Here is a 6,152-nt window from a genome sequence, read left to right on the forward strand (position 1 = left end):
TTGGTTTGCCAGAGTTGTAACTAGCAATGCAGTATTCAACAGTGTATGCTTGAAATGTTTTATTCTATGTAGCATGACAGTCGGAACTAACATGTTGATTTACAGAGTATTTACTATGGGAGCAGAGATAACTAAAAGACTAACCTCGGTGGAAACCCCACCACCCAAATGTTCATTTAAGTTTTTATGCATGCTGGTGTCATTTAGTTTCAGATTATCTGGCCATCAGTTCCTTAAGATATCCACCATTGTATATGTTGTTGTCTTTCTCCAAAACTTACATTTGATCATTTTCTGTTTTAAGGATCTGGTATTATGGCCTTTTTGACTAATTTCTATGTACTAGTATATAGAGTATATTGTAAACATACTGTATCAACATTTTATTCATCAAAAGTTGTTTCCTTACAGCCCTGATTCCCTGCATCTTGCAGCAGGCTATAAAATCAGCATCATTAATGATCACCTCTTCCGATTGGCTGGAGGTATGGCCCCCATCTTCACCTGCAGCAAGTCATAATACCTAATGCAAATTCCAATAATGATCTCTTACATATGTGAAAAAAAGGAACAAGGAAAAGGTCAAATAAACTTCTGTGAACCATCAGTAAAAGAGAGTCAGACCATCATTCAGCCTTACTCGAACATGTTTACCTGAATAAATGGTTGCCACTGGAGATATAAGCTATGAACCAGAGTCTGATCCTGAATGGGAAAGTTGAACGAGAGATCAAGTTTCCCAACAAAGTAAAAGTATTTTTTTTCAAATGTTTCTGGTGGCCATTAGCTTAGCTTTAGCACAGATATTATAACCCTTTATTTGAGCAACAGAATTTTCTTTTTTTTTTTTTTAAACTTCATCAGAAGAATGACGATGAAAAAGCTGAAAATCCTGCAGTGTTTCAGTACACCATAGCTATATTACCTTCATCAGGGTGGTACTCAAGATCACTTTAATTTCCCATATATATATTGGTGATTTCTCATGACCAATAAATCACTAAAAGTACCACACAAAACACCACAATCAATCCCTTCTACAAAATTGTCATATATATATATATAAATTTGACACAATGATTCTAAGAGAAATGTTGATAATTTAGACAAACTTAGATGTTCTACATTTTAGAACATTAAGTTTTTCACTGTATTATCCAGTAAATATACTTGTACTTAAACATATTTATCGCCCAGTTCAGTCAACATAATCCTGTATTCAAACTAGTAGTTTGAGTAAGCGTCACCAACCTGATGAAGGTGAGAAAGCCAAACACATTTGGTGCGTGGTGTACTGGAGAAGAGATGTGCAACATATTTAAATTATGATGGACTTGAAAATATTGAATGTAAAAAAAAAGAAGAGAAAAAAAAGTGTGGATATTAGATTTCATTGTAAAAATTAGCTGTCATCACCTTTAATTGAACACCGATCCACCAGGGTCAGGTTACCCAATGAAAGCCTTCAGTTTCCATACAGTTAATTGACTAATCACTGGGTCTAAGGATAAGTATTGCTTGTTGTATTGCTGTACAGATTTTAAAGCCCCTGGAAGCAAACTTGTCATTTGTGATATTAGGTTATACAAATAAAACTGAGTTGATTTGCACTCACAATGGATGACCATTCATTGTGATGAGATGTAAGTGCTCTACGATGGTACAGTGAAATACTAGCAGGTGAATATGAATCTTGACTTACTCGCAGTAACACCCTTGGCTGTCTACCCTAGGATGTGGCCTTGGGTACCTGGCTTTGGACCAAGGAACTTTGGATGTGTGGAGTAAGAGTGCAGAAGTAAAGTGGCCGTAGGATCCGTTCAGAATGGAAACAGTCTGACGCACTTGGTAGATCATAAAACGCCAGCAGGATTAACGCTGGTCTATGGGGGACAGTGAATGACAAACACATTCTTACACCTCGTCTGAAGTGAAATGTGTGATTGCCTAACTTCCATATATCTCTCAAGCATTTTTATGGATCAACCAACTGTGCAAAATCACCCAACTGTGAAATATTTGTTGGGGGAGCTGTGTTAGATTCACATGGAAAACTGCGTTTTTAAGTACCTTGGTATGTTGCCTGCGCCCAAACGGGGTACAGTGATTCAGTCTTTTGGGGTTTTTTGTACACTGTCTATGTTATGAGACTTGAGTTTAATACGTGAAGAATTTACAGTGCCTGGGGCATAATTATATCAAGCTTTGGGACTCCTGAATTTGTCAAAAATGACACAAAACACATTTAAAGTAACAGCAAGGCTTCAGGTTTAGGTTTATATTTATTGACAGCACTTCATCATCTGACATGAAGAAATATCACAACACAAGCTCCAAATGTAGACAGATGAATATCAAGAAGAAAAAGTTTAAAACATGTTTTTAAGATGTACCAAAGGCTGTTTTGAGTTGCCTTTAAGATTAAGAGAGTACAATAACTTAACTGTCGTACATTATACACACACTTGTGGATTTCTAATGACACTCTAAAAAACACAACTACCAAAATGTGTTAAAACAATCAGTCAACCTACTGATGAATGAAGCACTCTGTCATGATGTACTGATGGAATTCGGTGGCATTACAGGCTGGATAACACAGCACCAAACATCAGAATACATTAGCATGCCCTATTGTTCTACTTTTCTCCTGCCATCACAACATGGGGGACATTTTTCACATGCCGCTGCACTGCCAAGCTTTCGAAACGTGAACCCCCGCTAGGCCAGACATTGAATGCAACCCGTCGATGAAAAAGGGGGTATCTGTTACAACAGGCAAGAGGCCAGCTCAATGCTATTTGTTTTAACAGCAGGCTTTTAGCAGGCATACTTGTCTTGTGTATTGTACAAGTCTTTCCATTCATGTCAAAAATCTTCCAATGTAGTAGAGATAAAGGGTTGGATTTTCAATTCATTCAGACTGTATGTTATCAAGACCGAAGCTCACAGTGCTGAGAGCCATGGTAAAAGTGTTTAGACATTTTCATGTAAACGTAAAACCTTGTTTGATGTCTTCAAGGACCACTGTAGGAAGAAGCATACTGATACAAGTATGTTACTACTGTTAGTACAGTTACTGACAAACTAGGAGGTGTCTTGTGTTAAGGTGAGAAGCCACAGGCCTTTTGGAAAGAGAAAGTCAGAATGAATGTTTTGGCATTTATAAGTGAGCCGTAGTTTGTCCTCACTCTTTGGATTAGTGAAATTAATCTACCAACCGGGGTTCCCCGCAGAACCTGGAGATATATTTCTTGTCATAGGCAATCAATGTGTTCCAAATGACTTTATATCATTGTTTAATTTAGTGCTTTTTAAAAAATACCAATGTATCGGGGCCCCCAGGGACACCAGTTAATAGTCCTTTTATGTTAAATATGTTAGTAGGATGAGGGTTAAAAGTTAGCCTGTCTTTTTGTAAGGTATGGGGTATTTTCTCCAAGCATAAGAAAGTATACACACACAATGACGTTGCAATATGTTTATTGCTTTAGTTGCTACCTTCAGAGATAATGCTCTGATAAACCCACTGTACACAACTAGCTGGTGCATTTAGCAGAGCTGCTGATTAGCCAGATATCACCAAGCAGAGCTAAAAGAAAGGTGAGTACTGGAGCTACATTTATCAGGTGGACACAGGTTTGACTCAGATATTGTTCCGTGCCTGCTTGATGTGTCAATAAGCAACGGTTTGCTAACTCCTTCACTCAATTAACTTTATAAGATGATATGTCAATGTTATGTTAACGCTTGCAGGTATCATAACCACCACTGCCAATACTCAACCCTAACCTTACTCAAACCCAAGTATGTGCGTACACACACACACACACACACACACACACACACACACACACACACACACACACAAAGGTCATAAGTCATAACATCCGTAGTAATTTTAGACAAGCTCAGTACGGCAGGGTATGAACTTTTATTAAAGGTTGTCTGTAGTATTATTAACACACCTGCATAACAGCCATGATTATGTCATATTTTTGTGCTTGCTGATCTCGACTTCTGTTTAATTTCATTCATACATCACTGAGCCTCAGGGCCGTAGAAAATATTTTATGATTCTGAGAACATTTTGTAGTACACACTTTGTCAAATATTAAATCGTATTAATAATATTTCCACCTTTTATGTGTTTGCTCAATGCTTTCCAACATCCCTATCCTGTCTTAACACTGAGACCGAAAGTTGTTCCTATTGAAAATACTGAAGATGTAAATCTTTAAAAATAAGTTCTAAATACAGTATATAGTTTCTTTAAAAAAAGCTGGGCACAGTCATTTTTAGAAACTAGTGACAAGCGAAATGCATCCATCATATGGAACCACACTTGAGGAGTGTGCTTGGATATCAGTTTTCATTTCCTAAAGAATGTGGTCAATTCATTAATTTATCCTCAGTCCTTCCCATCTTGATCTAACAGCAGGTGAGGGAAGTGTGTGTGTGTGTGTGTGTGTGTGTGTGTGTGTGTGTGTGTGTGTGTGTGTGTGTGTGTGTGTGTGTGTGTGTGTGTGTGTGTGTGTGTGTGTGTGTGTGTGTGTGTGTGTGTGTGTGTGTGTGGAGGCCAACATCCTCTCCTGCTCTGCATTGCGCTTTATTCACGAAGCCACACACACTTTAAGACTATGACATAAATCCCTCTTGTCACTGTACTCACTGTTTTACTGGAAAATATGCCACAGTGCAGAAGCTAAATAAATTCAAAATCCACTTCACTTTTGTAATTTTGATCCAAACAATCATCATTCCCTGAAGCTAATCAAACCTCATCCATAGATATGTCATATCAGAATATTCATTTATTTTCCACAAGTGATTTGTAGAGGTTTTGGAAGCAAAGGTAAATGGTGATATCTTGTCCATACAGGTCCCAGATCACGAAATGCTTCTATATTTCAATCTAGAGGGCAGTTACAAATGCCATTTTCTCATTTAATCTGGAGCACGTTGTTTTTCACCCTAACACAACCCCCCTCCCTTTGCACAACTGTCCCCCAGTTGCCCAAAATAGCAGCGCTTAGCGTAAATGGGTTCAGAAATAGCCTGGAGTTAAAAAGAGGTAGACATGGATACCCTGAGAGATTGCTCGGTGTCAAGTGTCATCTCACTTCCTACATTTTGTTAGTGTCACACATACGTGTTAAACACATACTGTATATACCCATAGGTTCTCATTCTCTCACAGTCCATAAACTGGTGCTGCATGTGTCTATAAGTGCTGTGATTTCTTTCCACTGCAACAATAACCTCAAGGCTGTATGTTTAAGCATGTAAAGTAAATGTGAAGGGCTGAAAATCGATCTAAGCCAAGTTCTTGTATATTTGTTAATGCAAACTTGTACAAATAAATAATCTAAACCGATGTCTCAAAACTTGCCTGTACACTGACAGAAGTGTGTATCTCTGTACAGTAAGAGATAAAATGTGTTGTCCTTATTTTACATATTTGTAGAGGAAGGTCAGACGTGTCCTCTTCAGTCATGCAGTGTTGTACTGAATCACAATTTCTGCTCATGCCTTCCTGCACAGACAGAAATGAAATGTAAGCAAGTCGTAGGATCAAACCTGAAGCCTTTTCATAATATAAAACTAAGCAGTTATTTTTTACATTAACATCATATTATCAGGAAAAAAGAAACCCTATTGCACACAGTAAATAATTCATATTAGGAAAAAGATCAACTTTTTGGATGTTATTCAGCACACTTTATGCTACAGTTGGCTTAGTTTAATGTGTGATAAGGGTTTGGGGTCAAGATGCTGGAATCTGAGGTCACTGTCTCGAAGACAGTCCAGTGACATACATGTGCAGGAAGTCAGGCCAAATATAGGGAGCAACCTGACAAACTCTGCAGCAACTGATAAAGAAAAATCTCAAACTCCCAAGAAGTAAAAGCAACAGTATGAAAAAGTAAAACCAAGTTCACCAGATCCAAGAAGACATCTGTTGGATAGCTGGAGTATTATATTAAAAATGTTTGACCGACATTTCTCTTCTCCTACACAAAGGTTGTGTTTTCTATACTTCAGGAAGACAATAGTCATAACACATATTGTATAAGCTCCTCATTGCTAGAGACCCTCAAAATAGATGTTTTGTTCTTAGCTCACAATAAAAACCAAACATTTGAATAAGA

Source organism: Scomber scombrus, chromosome 13 (assembly GCF_963691925.1).
Source record: "Scomber scombrus chromosome 13, fScoSco1.1, whole genome shotgun sequence".
NCBI classification, from domain to species: Eukaryota; Metazoa; Chordata; class Actinopteri; order Scombriformes; family Scombridae; genus Scomber; species Scomber scombrus.